Source organism: Taudactylus pleione, unplaced genomic scaffold (assembly GCF_031769625.1).
Source record: "Taudactylus pleione unplaced genomic scaffold, aTauple2 ptg001032l, whole genome shotgun sequence".
In the NCBI taxonomy this organism is placed as follows: Eukaryota; Metazoa; Chordata; class Amphibia; order Anura; family Myobatrachidae; genus Taudactylus; species Taudactylus pleione.
The window spans coordinates 11480343-11503219 of NW_028285433.1; positions in this window are offsets into that span (position 1 = coordinate 11480343).

A 22877-nucleotide genomic window follows, 5' to 3' on the forward strand; every position below is an offset into this window, starting at 1 on the left:
CACAATAAATGCTGTGTCTGCGTACACCATTCAGGCTATGGGCATGTGTATTAGCATGTACAGAGGGTGAGTGATAATCACCAATGAGTAGGTGTCCACCGCAGTGCAGCAGAATTTTGACTCTCCCACGTCCAGTGGGCACATCTGCCACACCTGTCCTGCTTGTTTTCCTCTGTATATAGAACCCATGTCTTCAGTCCGGTTTTTCTTGTAGTTCCACAGCTGACCTCTTCCATTTCTCCGTGATGTTTCTTGCCATCAACTGTGTCATGGGAATTCATTTTCCCTGGGCCCAGACATACAGGCCTTCTGCTCCTCTGAAGCCACACTGTGCATGAGCCCATTCTCCCAGATTGTACAGTTATTTGCTCTTCAGGGCTAAGCGCCACTGTTCTGCCTTGAACCAGTCCGTAACTTCATTGCCATCTAGTCCAGTGTGGGCATTGACATGGCCCATGGACACAGGCTTATGGTTGCACAGGGCAGTGCCACCCCAGATAACTTGCTGGAATGCTGTTGCTGTCCAGCAGTGTCCTTGCATTGTCAGTGTGGCTGATTCATCTGTGAACCACACAAGTAGCAGTTGGTCTTCTTTTAATTTGGCATATGACTCTGCCACCTGAACTGGTCTCCCACCTATTTGCAGTAGGGGTAGGTCCTTTTGTTCACTTCTCTGTCTGACAGTATGAAAAGTTGGCTGCATCACTACAGACAGAGTCCATAACAGTTCGGTGTTGGTGCAAACAGCCCTATAATCCAGTCCTGGTATCATTGGCAACAATGGTTTAAACTTGACAAGCCCAGCAGACGGCTGTGATATAACTGGTACAACGTAAGGGCATTGTCGTTTCAGGCGTATCCTTTCTTGTAAGTACCATCGTCCATGTATCAAAGTCTGATTTTGCATCCCTCTGTTATGCACAATCCATTCCTCTGCTATGAACTCCTCAGCAATCGACATGTCAGCTCTGGTAACTGCTGTTGGTGACTGTGCATCTTTCAGCTGATTTAAACCATTGACTGATAAGGTTTTATCAGGGAATACACTGGGGTCTGATCTATCTTACTACTCACAATTAGCTTTTCTGCAATGCAAAACACAATGTTTACATCCCAAATTTTTCTCTGTTGCTCTCTGTTATCAAACAGCATTTCCCCAAACAGTTGGTATGTTGTGGGTGCAAGACCATTGTGCATTGCCATATGTGATGGCTCACTGGTTATCAGTATCAGTGTGTTTCCCACCATTACTGTCTCATCAATAACTGATAAACCATAATTGTCATTTGCAAATCATGTATTTTCATCATTGTGAAACTTCACAGTAACTCTCTGGTAAGAAATATCATCATGGGGGCAGTCTTCTCTCTCAGGGGTATGGAATTTGACTGCAATCCTGCCTATCTCCCACCCCCTGACTCTTGGTAATTCCCATTCATCACTCGGCATCATAACCACTCCCCCATCATCACTAATGCTGGGCATACACTATACAATTTTCTGTCAGATATCTGTCCAATCTGGCTGGTTGGAATAAAAACCTGGTAATGTATGGGAGCAAATGACAATCGATTATATGGTTTTAAATACTGTAAAAACAGACCAAAATGATTGTTCAAATTGGTTAAATTTGTTTTATTTAACCAATTTGGCTGAACATCCATTTTTTGCCTGTTTCCAGTGATTGTGAACAAATGTTAGATTATCATTTGCTCCCATACATTACCAGATTTTCATTCCAACCAGCCAGATTGGACAGATATCTGACAGATAATTGTATAGTGTATGCCCAGCATTATCCCAACCTTTTCTAATGGGCACTCAGGCAGTTCCTGAATCTTGTTCAGTTCATCACAAACCAATGGCATGTTGTCAGAAACCTCATTTTCTACTATATCTTGCACACATTTGTTTCCATTCAATTCAGAATCAAACTCTTTTTCTAACAATGTGTGACTATTAAGATCATCTGCAATATCAATACTTCTCTCAATTACAGCTGTACTTATAAAATGCTCAGTTTCTCTCTCACTAGCAGCTGCTGCTAAGTAATGAACCCCCTAACTGCCCCTCCCTTGTGAATTCATGGGACAATGTGGATTCAGGTTTTCTCTCTCTATCTGTGAGACAGGCTTGCTTATCACTGCTGAATTTTACACTCCCTCCTCCCTTCACAAAATCTATGGGATACGCATAACTTTACTACTTTTACGCTCATTAATAACAGGCAGTGAAAAACCCACATTATGCTTTCTCTGGAAATCAGCCAGCTAAATTTCCAATTTATCTTTTAGAAAATTTGCATATTTCTTAAAAATCTTAAAATGCATTTTTCCTTGTTTGTTCCAGTAAAACAAAGACAGTATACAGACAACATGGACATATAGGGGCACGTTCAATTGTGTGCGAGAATAGCAAAAAACCCGCACCTGCGAGGTTTTTCCTGCAGGTGTGGGTTTTTTGCTATTCTATTAGGTGCGTGTTTTTCCAAAAAAACACGCACCAGGAGGTTTTTTTACGCACCTCCTGAGCAAGCGTGATTTTTCCTATAATCGATGATTTAAGGAAAAATCATCGGGACTTGCTCTGACACCCCCGTGGCACCCCCTCTGAGGACTAATTAAGCAATTGGAAGTATCCAATTAGCTTAATTAGTCCTTAATTACTCACCCTCCTCAGCGCTGTCTTCTGCATCTTCTTCTGCATCCAGCGTCAGGAGCCGGCTCTTTTGCAGCAGGGTAAGTATGTCAGTGTGTGTGGTGTTTGTAAGTGTGTATGAGTGAGTGAGTTAGTGTGTCCCCTGGTGCAGTGTATGTGGCCCCCCGGAATGGGCACTGGGAGAACTACTTCTTCCAGGAGCCCTTGCTTCTTCCATCAGCCCCTGGGACTCCCAGCAGCCCCCTCTCCAGTAAGAAGAGAGAGGGGAAGCCACTGGGAGCCGTGGAGACCTCCTGCCAGGTAGGTGGGTTTTTTTGGGGTTTTTTTCATTTTAAGTGGCAAGGGGTTTTCAGAGCTGAAAACCCCGTGACCACTATTTTTTTAATTGAATACTGCAGGTAGTGGGAGCATGCATACCTGCAGTATTCCGGAATTGGGCGTGAGGTGTGCAAGGTTTTAAACTTGCTAAACCTCGCGCCCAATTGTATATGCCCCATACTGTGACATACAGTATACACTCTGTGTCTGATCAGGTCACACCTCCCTCATTAAAATGAGACAGAGGAACATTCTTTCAGGACAACACTGAACCATGAAGGCAATTTACAATGGGTTTACACAACCTGAAACCATTGGCTACATATATTAACCATTTGTATCCCACTTCTGACACCATTAATGTTCTCGGTGGAATGAGATAAGATTCTTTGGATACAAAGACTTTAATCAAGCCACACAACAAATATCAGTTAAAAATAATTTTTTTACAAAGTAATATAAAAAAGTAAAGTATAATAAACACTGTTAAAGTTAAACAATTGGATGTAGTCATTTACAATTATTATCCATCGATACTGTTGTCTTTGTCTGAAAACATGTGACTAGCACGCTACGGCGTGGAAGGGTGTATTTAACAACACCACATGCGAATGCATTTTACACACATGTACACATACACATTCTCTTATAAAATTGTTCCAACATACAGTTGTTTTTAACCTGGATTAATAGAGTGTTTAGTTAAATATAATAATAATAATGTAAAATATACTTTATGGAGATCTAAGGTCCAGGATACAGAAGGCATATCATGTTTGGTATCATTCTAATCCCCTATTTATTCTCAGAGATCCGTTCCTATTGGCCAAGAGATCGCACCTTGCGTATGCAAGTTATGAATGATAGGGAATTAATGATCAGAATGGTATTGTATGCGTAATGTAAATAGACCAGTTTGAACTAGTTTTTCAGAGGGAAGATACATATCAACAGGTGGAGATCTGACCCCCACCCTTGGTGGGCTCCGTTTGAACTGACCTATGTCCTGCATTATATCAGATGGACCTGAAGCCTGAACCAATGGAAACATGCTCAATTGTCTCCTTTGTTTTCTATGTAACATCAACTGTATATATATCTGAGTTCTGGGGCTAGCATACAGTCTTTTGTTGACCACAGACTTCAGGATTGAATGACTGTATGCTGGATCCAGAGTGCCTGAGTATTGGCTGGATCCAGCATACAGCTGTACTTATTGCATTAATTGTTACTCTGCTATCTTTTATTATTAAATTGCTTTGTGCTTTGGAACCACACTATTGGGATTGGAAAGGAATCATTGAATAGCGACTAGACAAACTTAATAACACTTAACTTGCTTGACAGATCATCTACTCAGAGCATAAATGGTTTCTTTCCCAGGAACCCCTCCAATACCTTGGAGCTGGATCTCATACATCAAGCAATAGGCTGATTGTGACAAATGACAGCTTATATAGGGAAAAAACTCATACATAAGCATTATAACAAGTATAAAGGTCATGTTTGGTAATATACATAAATATTAATAGACAGTAGGGGGCACTGTTGCCTCAATTATTAATGTTGGCAATCTCAACAACAACTTGACTATTTATGGTGTATGTGCTCAGATAAACTGAAGGTAAAAAATGTTTACTCAGGATTAAGTATGTCTGGTCAGAGTGAACTTTGTCCATTTCTTAGACACCTTTCTGTCAAAAACACCTTATGCAATGTCTGACCATTATCTATTGCCTGATACATTTATAAAATCACTGCACACAATATGGCTTTCAGCAACCATTTTCTGCACTCCCATCACAGTAATCCAAATGTTCAATATTATTGTTAACATATTCCATCAATTTGTTTCTAAGAAACTGCTGACAATGTTCGGATCAGTTTAGGTGGTTAGGGAATTGCCAAAGACTGGGTCGATCGACCAGATTGAGGAGAACGGATGGAAACAGACCAAAACATGATCTGAGATCAAAATATTAGAGAGAGTGCTATTAATGACATTAGCAACTAAAGAATCAGTGAGTAAGATATAGGGGCCTATTCATCATCATTTGATTTTTACAAAAGCAGATGAAAATGCACATATCACCTCCAGTTGTAAAAATTAAGTTATCAGGTCATTCATAAAGAAGGTAAAGCAAGAGATATCACAGATATCTCCTACTTATCTTCCTTTTGCTAAATGGCCCGCTGTCCCCATGGTATGGGGACAGAATTCATCAAGCTCCGAAAATATAAAATTTTCAGAGCTTGTCTGCAGGAGCATTCGCCATCTGAAGATGCTCGGGGCTCGCAAACCGTTCCTTTCCTATGAGAAGGAGGTCCGAGTTGCGAAGAGGGTTTCTTTCGGATCCCTCCGCCCCTGTCCAGCTACTTCCGCCGGATTTGTCACCGCATCGAAGCAATGATGAATTGCTCCAGCAGCCACAGCGAGTTAGAATGTTAATTATTGGGGTTCGGACAACAAAAATTAACATCATGAATAGACCCCATAATATACACATGAAAAAGAAAAATGTATCTCAAAATGAAATGTGCAAGTCCTGTCCGACTGATGAAAAAGTTGCCAAGGACCAGTTTTAAGTTACAAAATGTGTCCCCATGAGGATGACCTAGGGAATAATGCTGCAGTGGACCTGACCAAGTCCTGGTCAGTTACGATATTAAAGTCACCGCCCATCACTGAGTTGAGATTATCCCTACTTGAAAGCAGTTGTGTAACACGGGCAAAAAAAAAAAAAACAGCCCGAGCGGTGTTGGGGGCATAGATATCAAGAAGAATGTATCTACTAACACAAATTTGAATATAAAATGGAATATATCTACCATGAGGATCTATAATAGCCACGTCTCGTAATTTAGGGCCTGATTAATTACGGATCACAGCTGTGATCGCAGTCTCACTGTGAAAATATTCTAATGATTGCTATCGCAATGCCGTTGCAGCCTAACATAAGGACGCCCGCTTCACCTAACACACATCCATAATACTTAGTAAACAGAGAAACAATCGAGTACCACTGGAGCCTCATGCACATTTGTACAAGGTCTGACCCTACTCAGAAATTGCTAACCTCATCGCACGCAGTGAAAGCCCAAGCTGTGGCTAATTTATGCACGGTGTTCAAACGCACTGGCATGCCTGCGTTTCGCCAACAACCACCCCCAAATGCTCACTTCCTGTCAATCACTCTGCGATGGGTCTGCGTAGTCTCTGTGATCACAGTGAGACCTACGCGCACTGCGATGCATATGCATGCGAGACACAACAATCATCGGCGTGCGTAATCGCAGTGCTGCACCTGTTCATGCTTTCGGATGTCAACAATTTTATAATAACCCTAACCTTCACCTAAAATGCACCATATCGCGCACACTAATTGCACCATAACCCTAAATGAAGCCTAACCCTAACTGCAGCCGACTCTAACAGCAGCCTAACCTCATCCAAACCCTAACCCTACCCTAACTACAGCCTAATCCTAACCCAATCCTCACTACATTCTAACCCTTACCGCAGCCTAATCCCAAACCTACCCTAAATACAGCCTAACCCTAACCCAGCGCCGTAGCTAGACGGCAGTGCGCCCAGTGCAGCACTGCAGCCCCTCTCACTGACTCTCTGCCCCCCCCCCCAGCGCTTACCCTAACTTCCGACAGCAGGAGGGAGGGCGGGATCTTCCGCCGATATTCAATGTCCGGCGCGCACCACAGCCGGAGGTTTCTATCTGCAGACCTCCGGCACAGAAAAGTGTGTGGCCGCTGGAGGATGGCGCCCGGTGCACATGACCCCTCAGCCCCCCCCTAGTTGCGGCCCTGCCTAACCACAGCCTAATCCTAACGCTACCCTCACTACAGCCTAACCCAAACCTCACTATAGACTAACCCTAACTGCAGCCTAACCCTACTATAACTACATCTTAATTCTAAGCTTACCCTCACTACAGCCTTATCTTAACCACAGCCTAACCTTACTACAGCCTAACCCTAACTGCAGTTTTATTCTAAGCCTACCCTAACTGCAGCCTAACTTTAGCCTAATCCTAACCGTACCCTAACTTCAGCCTAACCCTAACCACAGCCTAATTCTAACCCTACCCTAACTGCAACCTTACCCTAACCGCAGCCTAATCCTAACCTAACAACAGGCTAACGCTAACTGCAGCCTAACCCTAACCGCAGCCTAATTCTAACCATATGTTAACTGCAGTCTAACTATAACCATAGCCTAATCCTAACCCCACCCTAACTTCAGCCTAACCCTGACCACAGCCAAATCCTAACTGCAACCTAATCCTAACCCCACCCTAACTGCAGCCTAACCCTAACTGCAGCCTAACCCTAACCGCAGCCTAATTCTAACTATACGCTAACTGCAGTCTAACCCTAACTGTAGCCTAATCCTAACCCCACCCTAACTTCAGCCTAACCCTAACCGCAGCCGAACCCTAACTGCAGCCTAATCCTTACCCCACCCTAACTGCAGCCTAACCCTAACTGCAGCCTAATCCTAACCCCACCCTAACTACACCTTAACCCTAACTGCAGCCTAATCCTAACCCCACCCTATCTGCTGGTTAACATGGATGGGGAGGGGTTGGAGGTGTGAGGAGAGAGAGCAGAAGAAGCAAGCCTGTGTGGGGGAGGGGGGTGACTTTAACGGCCAATCCGCCCCTGCTAGCAAGTGCTTATTTTACTAGCAGTAGGCTAAATTACCTTATCCCAATCAGCAGCAGCAATTTAACGGTAGTAATTTTCACTATAGGGAATAGGTACGGCAGGATGCCGGCGCTCGGGATTTCGGCTGTCAAAATCCCGATGCCAGAATCCCGACAGGGTTAGGATTACCTGTTGGTCAGTATTATAACTCTCTCCCTTTCCCTACCCTAACCCTCCCTTTCTGGTGCCTGAACCTAACCCCACCCCCCCATGTGCTTATTCCTAACCTCCCCCTCCCAGCACCCTAAACCTTAACCCTAGTGCCTAACCCCTAACCCTCCCCCCAACCCCGTGATTTACCTTCCGGATGCTGGCGGTCGGGATGCCGGCGCCCAGATTCTGACAGGTTCCCGGGGTTCCGGCGCTGGTATTCTAAGCGCCACATCCCCTGTGCCGTAATACTGGACATATACCCTTTATATATGTACAGTCACAAACTGACAGACAGTAAGTTATGCTAAGTCTGTGACTGAGTAAATTGATTAAAGGCACTATACCTATTGTACCCAGTACCTACACCTATTGTACCCGTACATATACCTATTGTACCCAGTGGCTGTGCAAAATTAAACAAATGGGCAGGAGGCATCATATGTAATAAGATGCTTCATGCTGGCTTCTGTGATCTGATGCTGCTAATGAATGCAATCGCAAAGCCGTAGCACAGCCAGGATAGAGACGCCCACTACCACTTGCAATCCTGCATATACATCGGCAACATCGAGTGAGATTAGCCCCTCATGCACAATTACAATAGGTCTGAACTTACTCAGAAATTTCTAACCTCGTCGCACTCAGTAAGGCTAATTAACGCATTCCCATGCAATGGCGTTCAAAAGGACAGACACTTCTGCATTTCTCCAACCACTCCCCTATTACCACCCCCAAACTCTGACATCCCATCCCTCAGTCTGTGATGGTTTTGTATCTGCGTAAGTGATCGCAGTGAGATTGCAATGCTAACTCACGCACGCGCACTGCGGTACATAATAATGTACAGTACGCACCATTGGTCGATCTGCATACACTGTTGCAGTTGCGATCCGTAATAAATCAGGCCCAAAAACGCAGCATGGGTCGCAGATCATTGGATCTTAGCAGTCCTGAGTTACATTGTGGTTATTCAGAATGGTCGCCTAAACTGAGACGCAGGAGCCATGTTTTGTGTGTATGGGATCGTAGAAGCAGGCAGTGACACGCCCTGAAAATGGTTGCGACACGCGTGTGTTTCTGGTGGCACAACTCATAACCTCCCCCAAACGGCCCTTACCTGTCAATCTATCTATCTCTGGCCCTCATTCAGAGTCGGTCTTAAGATGCAATCGGTCGCTCTGAATGAGGGCGGCCGCTTGCATCTTGAAGTGCGGCCTCCTGGTCGCTAGCTAAGCTGTGGGTTACCACCCACAGCTTAGCAACCGACCAGGGTGATGGTCGCAATGGTCAAGACCATCGCGACCATTGGGGCTTGCGACGAGACCCTAAGGTTGGGTCTCGGCAAGCGCAAGCCTCAGGGAGCTCCCTGCTCTGATCGAGCAGGAAGCTCCCGACTGACATCATTGCTGATGTCAGTGGGGCCACCCCCAAATGACAAGCGTTCCATCGGGAACGCCTCCGTTTGGCCGGCCACACCCCCTGCCCGCCTCCCAAACGGGGCGAGCTGTCATTCAACATCGACAACTCGCTCAATTTGGTGCGAGACCCATAGCGTCGGAGTGCCCATCACTAGCGGGTCTCGTGCATGCGCACGTCAGAGCCGGCTCCGACGTGCGCATGCCCAGGGGGTCAACATCAACCCGGTTGCGAGCGCTCAGCGCTTAAGACCGGGTCTGAATGAGACCCTATCTATCTATCTATCTATCTATCTATCTATCTATCTATGCAAACAGTATAGGCGGCACTCCAATACAATCACAGGTAACATCCCTAGTGCCTTCCTATAGGAGTCCCAAGCAAGAGACCCAAATACAATAACAGCTCCGGCAGCAATCAGGTATAAAAACGTTACTTCAAACTAGGGGTGAGCGGGTTCGGTTTTACTCGGTTTTACTCGGTTCTTATCGCCACTTTACCGCAATTTCGGCTCGATTTCATTCGCTATCCAAAACACGTGTTCGGCGATAGCCAATAAAAAGATCCGAGTAAAACCGAACCCGCTCACCCCTACTTCAAACAGGTAATGTAATCCAACGTTTCAAAGCTTTAATGCTTCATCTTCAGGGTCAAATATGCATACACAAATGAACTTACTTTAAACCATCACCACACCACGTGTGATCCACAGCAGCTGGCGTCCAGGAGAGGAGGCGCCCCTCACTGACGTCATCTCCCATCGACCATCACCTTGGTAACTAGAATAAACATATCATGAATAGACACATAGGGCCAAATGTAATAGGGTCAGAGTTTAGAAAATGTGAGAAAAAACTCTCAAATTTTTAAACTCAGCCAATGTAATAAAGTCACAGAACATGCAAACTTGCATGTTTTTTAGACTCAGAACCTCTCAAGATTTAAACTCTCATCCAGATTCCTGTATTGAAAATAAAACTTGATCAATATATTAGTGTTTATATTTCCTACTAAAATCTCACATGTTCTAATCTTTGACCCTATTACATTTGGCCCATAAACACTAAACAGAGGATAAAAACAGACAAAGAATGCTGAGCTGAGCATGACAGCGATCAAGTACCTCATAGAGGCCGGGATGTACTAATAATGCAGCAGAGATCGCCGTTACATCGTATCACTTATGTCGCGATGTTCCCACACCTTCGCCATACTTTTCATGTTATGATCTGGAGGAGAGGAACGCTCTATCCAACTGATGGAATACATTAACAACAGAAATTCTTCTATCAAGCTTACATATAAAACGGATGAACAAAGTTTGAATTACCTTGATGTCCAGGTAACTATTAGGCATGGACAAGTCAATATGAGGGTGTTTTCTAAGCCTACGGCTACGGACAAGAACACCCTCTTGAGAGCGAACAGTCATCATCCACGTGCACTAATTAAAGGACTTCCCAAATCTCAGATGATCCGTGTGGCACGGATCACCAGCGACCCAGATTCTCTCAGTATGGAACTTGACGTAGTGGTCAACAAGTTCTTGATGAGGGGCTACAAATTGAGCACTCTTCTTAAACAGAAGGAAGAGGTCCTTGTGATTCCAAGGGCTCAGCTGCCATTACCCAGTACGAGAACCAATAAAGGAGTTATTCCATGGGTTAGCAGGTACAACACTTCCAGCCCTGTTTTACCTAGAGCTACTAGAGCCCTTTGACGCATAGTTTCTACTGATAGAGAATTACGCTGTTTCAAGGATAAACGTCCCATGCCCTGCTTTACGCGAGGCAAAAATATTAAGGACATGATTGTCCACACGGACATTACTAACTTTTCAGCCACTCTTGGTCCAAAAAATTTTTTGTCTAAAGCATCGGGTTGCTATAAATGTCTCCGGTGCACTACTTGTCGCAACATGATCATTGGGTCTGTCTTCACTCATCCACATTCAGAACAACAATTCAAGATCAAGCATGTACTAACTTGTACTTCAACCTACGTTGTGTACATTATCATCTATCCCTGTGACCTCTATTATGTAGGGAAAACCACCAGGTCCCTACGTGAGAGAATGGCTTTACACTGTTTCGCCATCAAGGTGGCCTTGAACGGTAAGACCTCAGACCAAGGCATTGTGCGGAAATGAAACATGACCTGTCTGGGTTTAAACACATAATCATTGATCATGTGCCAAAAATGCTCAGCAGAGGGGATCGGGCCAGTAAACTTTTGCAGACAGAAGCAGAGTGGATGTACGTTTTGAACACCATCAGCCCCAATGGCTACTACCTGGGGTGCATTGAAATTGGACAGCTACAATCAATTTTCATTTTTGCTTGTTCATTTGTCATAGAGCGTTGTATTTCTGTCCTAGTCCCAATAGGAGTATTTAGCGCTTGTTGATTCCAGTTTGCATGCTGCATTGAGATTGATTTGATTTGTCTAATGATAATTAGTCTTATTAATATTAACATTTGCTGCTCCCACCGTGATGCGGGGGACCTTTGGAGACTAACTTAATTTAATCCAATCTTATTATTCCAGGTGCAAGCTTATAGTCAAATATGGACTGTTGCTTATTGCATCAGCCAGCACCTGGTGTTTACAAATCTCCGATAAAGTTATGCCAGTGATTGCTACTATTTTAATGGTTCTATTGATGTACTTTGTTTAATTGTTTCTGTTTATTTATCATTTGTTACACCAGCGGTGTTTCTTATTTTCTGTTTCTGTGACTATTTACATTTCTTGTTTCACCATTTCCTTCTGTGTTTATGTACCCAGGCTGGACCGCTTCCCTAGTTACCTGGACAACTCGGGCGTCATCAGCGCGATGACGTCATCTTACAGGGACCAGGCAGCCACACACCTGTTTGTTTCCTGACACGCTTGCGCGTTTATTCTTGGTATTTAAGGTAAGATTTCACTTTACCTCTATGTTACTCACCTTGACAAAGGGGCGCTGAAACCCCGAAACATCGGCCTGTTTTTCCTATTCATGGATTAAACACGTTTGTATACCTGCCTATTTGAGACTCGGAGTGCCACTATTATTTATCTACTGAGTTGTCTAATTTACCAGGAGGCATCCGAGCACCATATTTTATCAGGATTTTGAGAGTGCCGGACTATTGTACTATATATATATATATATATATATATATATATATATATATATATATATATATATATGCAGTGAGGTTTACTGTGGAGGGCACCCAGCTGATTTGTGCTGCGACCTCATGAGTGCCGGATCATGGCTGTATATATATATATATATATATATATATATATATATATATATATATATATATATATAGACAAATATATATACCTCTATCTGTCTATCTATCTATCAAGCAGCCTCATGAACCTAGGAGGAAGGAGAGTAAAGTGCATAGTGAGTCTACTACTTTACTCAAAAGTACATTCCTCATAGCTGCTAGAGTTGTATTCATTGATCTTTCCATAAGACATTCTGGGGAAAATTTTGGTGCAATTTGTTGTTTTTCAGTGATAAACCCGTGAGTTTGCTAATTGTGAAATTACTAAAGGGCAACACGCTTAGATTTTGCATGTGAAATAGGACTTTGCACTCCATTTCATGGCATATCACCATCGGACCAAACATCTCATGAATAACATGGACATCAATACAAATGACAAATTTATTAATATTTGTGTTTGCCAACACAAGCGAACTCGTACTAAAATTGCTACATAATGCACAAAAAATAGATGGCCAAACCAGTGACGTGTTTGCAAGTGCAAAGTTTTTCAATTACGACATTCTCAATCATGATGCTTATAAAAGTCGCCTAAATTAACTGCAGCACTGTGTATGATTTCAATCATTGCTGAAGCAGGCTTACTGTCCTGTGGGCACAGGCTGTTCTTTCATGTGGATTGCACCAGCGTTCTGAAAAGGCCCAAGAGCAAGAGCAACCAGCATGAAGAGATGCGGCAGAGCTTATGTAGACTTAGGTTCTTCTGTGGGCAGTTAAAACTCAATGCAGTGTCTGATGAAGAGGTCATCCAGATGTTCCACCTCAACCACAATAACTTAATGCACCTGTATGACTTTGTAAAAATTCAGCTTAAGACCAGACACTGCATGGTCATGAGCCATATCAGTCCTAGTTAAACTACTGGTTGTTCTGCACTTCTATTGGGAACTTTCAGTCAGTGACGGGGAGGGTGGTTGGCATATAGAAAACCACCTTCTCCCGCTACCTGGGTCAAGTCCTAGCCACACTCAAGACCCTCTCCTACACCTGTATCTTCTTCCCTAGCCAGGAGTTGCAGTGCCATGATGTCAGGTTAGCTTTTGTACCATCTTAGGCATGTCAAATGTCTTGGGTGCTATAGACTGCACACACATTGGGCTGAGACCACCTAGGGCCCACATTTGCCTCAACAGACACCATGAGCATTCTATCAATGTGCAGTTAGTTTGTGGTGCAAAACAAAGAATCATGAGTGTTGTGGTGGGCTATCTTGGCTCATATCATCATGCCTTTATCCAGAAGGATGGCTGCTGGGTAAGTGCATATTCCAATGGTTACATCATCACTATAACATCTGTCATGTTAACCTTCAACTGTATTTTTGCTTTTAGTCAAAATATGTAGAGTGAGTGGTGTTTTACAGGCGCCCAGCACCTATCTCTGCTGCAGATAACTAGTCGTGACCAGTACCACCCTTCAGTACTAAAACTTATGTGTGTAATAAAATTCAGTCTAGTTAAGTGCGCACAGTGGCCCTGATTCAGAGCCGGACGCTCTGACAGAGCGCTCGCTCTGAATCAGGGCCGGCCTTCTTGTTTTTTAGAGCGGCCTCCTGGCTGCTCGCATAGCTGTGGGTGACCACCCACAGCTATAGCGAGCGGCCAGGAAGATGGTCACGATGGTCAAGACCATCGCGACCATCGGGCTTGCTACGAGACCCTTGTGGTAGGGTCTCGCTGCCGCAAGCCCCAGAGAGATTTCAGTGGAGAGCTTCCGGCTCAGACAGAGCTGAAAGCTCTCCAGGGCTTACGACAAGGGAGACCCTACCCTAGGATCTCGTCGTAAGCCCCCATCACCTTAGGCGGTCGTAAGGCTGTGGGTGTTAACCCACAGCCTTACCACCGCAAAGGAGGACGTCTTGAAAATTCAAGACGTCCTCCCCTCATTCAGACCGACCGCACGCTCTGTGCGACCGGCTCTGAATGAGGTCCATAGTGTAATACAATCACAATGCAATTTATTTCAATAAACTCAATTCAAGATAAAATAGGCATATATTCAACAATGCCTCTCACAAACAATGACACAAATAACAAAAATAACAGACACTATGTGCTATTGTAATGCCAATATCACATATGCAAAATAATTTCTTCCTACATGAGGGTTATTCCTCTTCACTATAGTAATAAATGGGGAATTACCAGAAGTTCCCCATATAAGGGCCCGTAGTTTTTTAAGATGGAGGTCTCTGGATCACCTCTGTCTCAGGGTGCTTATTAAGGGCTATTCACATGCAATTCCTCATAGCTAGATGATCCTGTCACTGTGTACCAACGCGTCTTTTTTAGTACTGGATCTTTCAGCAATAAATGCCAGTGTCTCTTCACAATACCTTCCACTTTTTTATATTGTCCTGTATACTCAGTAATGCATGCATGTTTAAAAACCTCACTTCCTTTTTTGTGTTTTCGTTTACTTTGTAAAAGCATTTTTCTGTCATTATCCAAAACTTCCTTCTTAAATTTATTTAATATATCATCTTTATAACCTTTTTCTCTACTCAGATTTTGAGATAAAATGGTCTTTATAAAAATTTCCCGGATATTATAACCATTCTTTTTTTCTTATTTATTTTACTTCAGATCTTATTTGTGTATAGGATTCACCCATTCCTTAATATATTCTTGCACTAGTTACTTTATTATGAGATTTACACCTGTATGTACATTTTAATCCCCATCTTTTTGCCCTCATGTTAGGGATAAAGAACAGCTTGTGAAAGGTGTCCACAGCTAAGATGGCAGCCGGTTGGAGGAAAAAGATTGCTTGATAATGGAAAGTGCCAAACATAAGATGGCTGCTCTAAACAGGGATATATAAAAGTTGCCAGCATTGAATATTAGGAGAAGTGCCCCACTTAAGATGACTGTCTGATGACAAGATGAAAACACATAGTGAAAATCTGGGCCACATAAAAATGGCCACCAAAACTGGAAATATGACGGGCCGAATGTGCTTTCCATGCACAGGATGTGGGGACGCTAATAACCTGGTAGCCGCGACCTGTTAGAGCATAGCAAAGGAGGGAACATAACATCACCGCTACGTAAGAGATCAAAGTGGACGGACTACATTGCGGGCGAACGGGTGATCGCCGAAACCGGAAGTAGGGATGACGCACTTCCGGTCCGGCGATAAACACATTAAAGGAAGTTTAAAGCTCACCAGGCAGTTTTGGGAGTTTGGTTTTAATAAGTAAATGAAGGGTATTGCACTCTGGATTACAGAATGTTTGTATGTTGTCTGGTTAAGGTTTTAAGGGAATATAAGATCCGTGACCTTTGACCCAGAAGTTCACCTAGGAAAGAGTATAAAAGATGATCATTTTTACACATGTCACTTTACCTTGAGGAAGGGAGCAGTTGTCTACTGAAACGCGTTGGTACACAGTGACAGGATCATCTAGCTGGGAGGAATTGCATGTGAATATCCCTTAATAAGGACCCTGAGACAGAGGTGATCCGGAGACCTTCATCTTAAAAAACTACGGGCCCTTATAAGGGGAACTTCTGGAAATTCCCCATTTATTACTATAGTGAGGAGGAATAACCCTTATGTAGGAAGAAATTACTTTGCATATGTGATATTGGCATTACAATAGCAAATAGTGTCTGTTATTTTTGTTATTTGTGTCATTGTTGAATATATGCCTATTTTATCTTGAATTGAGTTTATTGAAATAAATTGCATCGTGATTGTATTACACTATGTCTGGCCGATTTTATGTTTTTCATGTATATGAAAATTCTACTGCTTCAATTTGGCAACCATACACGGAATCCCGATTGGCGTTGTGGGGAAGTACCATTGTGATTATTCATTGATTGTCTGTGAGCACTGTATTTTTGCTTTTGCCTTACAGGAGATTCGGGGTATGGCTGTTTCTCCTGGCTACTTACTCTATTGTCATTTCCTGATAGAGCTGCTGAGTGCAAGTATAATGAGGCACATAAAACCAATTGATCCATGATAGAATGTACATTTGGGCTACTAAAATGTAGGTTCTGCTGTCTTGATAAATCTGGTGGGACTTATTGATTAGACAAGAAGGCGACCATCAGTCAGTATGTGGCCCAGAAGTTGATTGACAGCATGCCAGGGTGAATTGCAGAGGTCTTGAAAAAGAAGGGTTTACACTGCAAATATTGACTCTTTGCATAAACTTAAAATAATTGTCAATGAAAGTGCTTGTAACTTTACTTCAGTATACCATAGTAACATCTTACAAAAAGGTCTAAAAATACTGAAGCAGCAAACTTTGTGAAAACCAATACTTGTGTCATTCTCAAAACTTTTGGCCATGGCTGTACATACATATATACATACACACGCATATAGATATACACACATATATGCATACACACACATATATACACACATACATATGTCACACATACCTTACACGCATACACATATATACACACACATATGTCACATATACATTACAAACAAACTTACCTTGCAGCAGATCTGATCAGTACAGGACCTAGCAGGCGGGCACCATGTAATTAGGCTCCTCCCCTCCGGAGGGGGTGGGGCCAAATGACTCAATTGTAATGAAATAATTTCATATTGGCACCGTTTCTTCCATACTGACCTGCGAATCGCGACAATGTGCCGCGAGGGGGCAGGGCTTAAGAACATGTTGCCTGCACTCCAGTCTGTCAGGGGGGGTTTCTAGGTACACAGAAACCCCCCCTGTGTGCTCTACTGCATAATGTTTAGCCCTTACAACATGGAAACACACGTTTGAAACATTTTATAAAGGAAGAAAGAAATACACATGCATTTTTTTGGGGAGAACAAATAAAGTAGTACTTTTGTGAGTTTTACAAACAAGCTACAATATGGGCACTAAAAATATTATGTCTGCGTGGACACATATATTTTATAAACAATAAACAATGGTACAGGTAAATGGGCCCTATACAGCAGCTCCAATAGACCCATTGATATAAAGTGGTATCACCTGAAATCCACCGTAATACAGTCAAAATATAAAAAAGGTCACCACCAGGTCCAACAGGCACTACTATTGTTGTAATCAGTATGATAATTGATTCCCAGATAGATGTTATAGAGGTAATCAGTCTCCTCCCAACGTAATATACTATTAAACACTTGGAAAAAGAAGAAAACAACCTATACTGTAAAACCATATGACCTTATAGGTACATCCCTTATATCATAGAGTAAATTGTTTGTACCAGAAAAATATGTCTACCAGATGTAGTCAATAACTTTGCTTCAATTGGAGAGGGCTGTGCCCTATATAGTATGAATGGTGCTGTTCCTTAACCTTATGTTCTGGAGAAAAGAAAAAAGGCTCCAAATAGTGTAACACTATTTTATTAACCTTATTCACTACATACAATCATCCAAACCAACAAAATAAAATGGGAAAATGCAGATGGGCGCTCACCAGATGGTGTAGTCTAAATAGTATAGAGGAATCGGTATGATATCCCGGTGGCCGCATGGCCGGGAGTACGAATCCCAGCAGCGGCAGCCCGACAACCCAGTAGAGCCCGGCAGCGGAAGCCCCGACAGTGCTGGAAATCCCGATTGTCCTAAGGTATCTACTAACCTGACCTAACCCCCCTAACCCTCCTTAGGGGTGCCTAACCCTAACCCCCCCTGTGTCTAACCCTAATCCCACCTCTAAGTGCCTAACCCTAACCCCCCTCTTCCCCGCTGCCTAAACCTAAGTCCCTCGGGGGGTGCCTAACCCTAAGTCCCCCCCGGGGGTGCCTAACCCTAACCCTCCCTCCCCCTAGCCTAACCCTAACACTCCCGGGGGGGTGCCTAACCCTAAGTCCCCCTCGGGTACCCTAGATCTAACCATCCCTTCGATCAGGATGCCGGGCGCCTGTCTCCCGGCATCGGGGAAATGACAGGCATCTAGATATAGACGCCCGGCATTTCACCCTCACCGGGATATGACAGTTGGGAAGCTGGCTGCCGGTATTAAGGCAGCCGGCTTCACGATTGTATACCAGTATAGAGGTAGACATAAAGGCAAAGGCATAATAGAATGCCAGGCATCCCCAGAACTTAACATCCCCCAGCCAAGGTAAGTTCCACTGCACTCCCAGATCTCCTCCTAAGTGATATTTCCATGTTTGCACAAAACACAGGACATTGTTTGTAAAATACTATGCAAATTTGGTATCAAGTTGTGTAAAATATTTTTATCATGACGTCATGTCACACACAAAACATTAAACTAACAATACAGAGTTTATGAATATAAAGACATTACTCACTATTTTTGGGCTGGGCATGGAACCTGCACCACCGTAGGAGGAATTATGCTGTGCAGTTGCTACTTATATTCGAGCCATTCGTGCTGGAATGGGTATTTTTCCTCCAGTCTACCTTTCCAGCCGCGTTGCAGTGGCCATTTTCTGCTTCACACGACGTTTTATGTCACTGAAGCACATTTTGCACACCTCCACATTGCGCTTCAGCAAGCCAGAACAGTTGACCTTGTCCAGAATTTTGTGCCATATCATGGACTTTTTGCAACCACTAGTTCTGGAGGTATGGTACCCAAACAACATGTCATAAATTTTAACAACCCCTTTAAAGAGACCGGCTATCTAAATCAGGCCCACAGTGCACACTTCTTCCAATTCAAACGCCTCCAATGCATGTGTTTCGCAGTTTGAGGACATATATATATATATATTAGGGCATGGTGACGATACAGTAGCATGTGTGACTTTGGACCAGTCAGAAGATTTTTGCAAACATTGCGATTTTAATTGGTCTATATTGAGAATTCTGGTGCATGTTCAGGTGCATTCGGCTGGTGAGATTTGATCTCCAAGTTTTGGTGTATCCAGGATTTGCGAATTCATGTGTGATTAAGGGTCAATAAGAGTGAACTCGCACACGTCAAAACATGGTGAGTATCACCATCGAATGCCAATAGTCAGGAAAACAGGAAAACACGTTTCATGTGATTTGCTGCGGAAAACATTCCAGCTAAGAACTGAACAACATAATTCTTAGCCAATTTTCTCCCTAAGTGTTAAAGCAACCTGACTTTATCACCTGTCTTTGGGCCTGATTCAGAGCCGGTCGCTATTTGCGGTCGTTCGTTCAAAAAAAAGGGGTGGCTATTCAAATGAACCGTTTGCTCTTTGCGGTCTGTTCACGCCTCTAGGTCTGAACGAGCGAATAAAACTTGCGGTCGTTTTTTGGGAAACTACGCCCCCTGGCCGCTCGCATCCTATGTCATGTCCGCTATTTATTAGATTAATCGAGTACATCGACCAGTGTATGAGCTGCTCGCTATTCTTGTGGTTGGTTTTTGCTACCACAATTTTGCGAGCAGTTCTGGCTATAAAATAACCCAGTGACGTGCACAATGACGCTGCTGTTTAAAGAGGGCCACATTCTCCTCAAAGGAGAACCGCAAGTTGCAGCCAGCCTTGACCAAAGACCCATCATCGTCATCAACCTCAGACTCCTCGAAAGACTGCTGCACAGACACCTCTTCCTCCACATCTGACTCAAACATCTCCGAATCCACTGCCTTCATCTGAACAGTCACCTCTGCCACCAACACAAACAACACTAAACACAGAAATAAAAGAAAATAAAAAAACCTGCCTCCAACACTACACTCTTCACAAGCACACACACCACAGACACAAATAAACAAAAACAAACAAGTCTACGGAATAAGACAATTTACAAAACCATCCTGCAATCACCTATAGATCCCAAAAACTTTCCTTTCCAAACACAGGGCCTGATTCAGAACCGGACGCTATTTGTGGACGGTCATTCCAAAAAAGGGGCCGGCTATTTAAATTGAGCGCTCGCTCTTTGCGATTTGTTGATGCCTCTATGTCTGAGTGAGCGAACGAAAAATGCGCTCGCTATTTTGTAAAGACGCCCCTCTGCCGTTCGCACCACACGTCATCTTCGGTATTTATTAGATTAATCGGGTACATCGAAAGGCATCTGAACTGGTCGCAGTCCTTGTGGTAGGTTTTTCTTACCGCTATCACTGCGATCAGATCAGGCTAAAAGACAACCAAGTGACGTGGTCGATGACGCTCCTTTACTAATTATGCACTCCCATTAAATGCCCTTTTGACCGTTTGGCACGCCAGCGTTCGGATCTCCACTCCCCCGTTTTCAAGCACCTTCCCCTGTTACCACCCACAAACGGTATATTCTGTCAATCACATTAGCAGCCCCTCGCTGTTTTACGAGCGCACGATTTCCGACCGCAATAACTGGTTTGCGCATGTGCATTACGACCCATACGCATGCGCAGTTGTGCGAGCATCACTCAGAGCAAACGAGCGGCCGCTTATGAGCGGTTCTAAATCAGGCCCACAGTGCACACTTCTTCCAATTCAAACGCCTCCAATGCATGTGTTTCGCAGTTTGAGGACATATATATATATATATTAGGGCATGGTGACGATACAGTAGCATGTGTGACTTTGGACCAGTCAGAAGATTTTTGCAAACATTGCGATTTTAATTGGTCTATATTGAGAATTCTGGTGCATGTTCAGGTGCATTCGGCTGGTGAGATTTGATCTCCAAGTTTCGGTGTATCCAGGATTTGCGAATTCATGTGTGATTAAGGGTCAATAAGAGTGAACTCGCACACGTCAAAACATGGTGAGTATCACCATCGAATGCCAATAGTCAGGAAAACAGGAAAACACGTTTCATGTGATTTGCTGCGGAAAACATTCCAGCTAAGAACTGAACAACATAATTCTTAGCCAATTTTCTCCCTAAGTGTTAAAGCAACCTGACTTTATCACCTGTCTTTGGGCCTGATTCAGAGCCGGTCGCTATTTGCGGTCGTTCGTTCAAAAAAAAGGGGTGGCTATTCAAATGAACCGTTTGCTCTTTGCGGTCTGGTCACGCCTCTAGGTCTGAACGAGCGAATAAAACTTGCGGTCGTTTTTTGGGAAACTACGCCCCCTGGCCGCTCGCATCCTACGTCATGTCCGCTATTTATTAGATTAATCGAGTACATCGACCAGGGTATGAGCTGCTCGCTATTCTTGTGGTTGGTTTTTGCTACCACAATTTTGCGAGCAGTTCTGGCTATAAAATAACCCAGTGACGTGCACAATGACGCTGCTGTTTTAATTATGCACACCCATAAAACGCCCGTTTTGACCTTTAAGCACGCCTGCGTTCTGATCTCCACTCCCCGTTTTCAAGCACCTTCCCCTGTTACCACCCACATACGCCTCTTTCTGTCACTCAAATTATCAGGCATTCGCTATTTTGCGAGCACATGAATTTCGTCCGCACTGACTGGTTCGCGCATGCGTATAACGATCCGTACGCATGCGCAGTTGGGCAAACATCGCTGGGAGCGAACAAGCGGCCGCTTACGAGCGGCTCTCAATCAGGCCCTTTATCTACAGCCCACATAATAAGTAAAGCCCATTCATCTAACTTTTAAAATTCAGCTACAATAACCAAACACAACTACAGAACTAATGGTGGCCATACACGGCACGATATACGTGCCGATCCGATGGATCAGCACGATATAGGTGCTATATCATGCCGTGTATGGGCATGATATCGTACCCGATGTCATGCTTCGCACTCCCATGGGATCGTATATCGCATCCCTAGATCTTCCTGCCGGTTCATCGATCTGGGATGCGATGTACGATCCCATTCAGATAGAGGAAGAGGGAGCCGGCTTATCGTGCAGTCAGCAGGGACCACATGATTGCCAGCGTTGACAGCAAGATCCATCTACCGACGGATCGGCAGTCACCCTGCGCGGTACATCGCACCGTGCATGAGCACCTTAAATCCCTGTCTCTTAACAGACACATGGGAATTTGAGGCTTTCCATATATACCTGGTATTTGATATGTGAATATATAAACAACTATGCCTATATATTACAGCTGTACTACTGTATTAATTGTTATTAATATAACGCTTTATGAGACATTAGCATTATAATATCTAAATATAGGAAACTGTATATTGCAATAGCATAAAGCTTTTATTGTAATAGCAATAATTTGGCCTATGTACCCCCACTCTTATTAATCACACATAACCCCTGTTATTACTCCCACTCCTTCATCACCCATACTCCTGTTTTTCATTACCCCTCTTCACTAACCCTTGACCCAGGCCCTTTTGAAGGCTGTAAAAAGAGCCAAATGATCAATGGGCTTAATTCAGAGGTGTTCGCTAATGCTGCCTCTACTACGTCTGTGTACACATTGGGGACCTCATTCACAATTGGTCCAAGCGGCCGCACGGTCGTATAGAAAAAGGGGCCGGATATGCAAA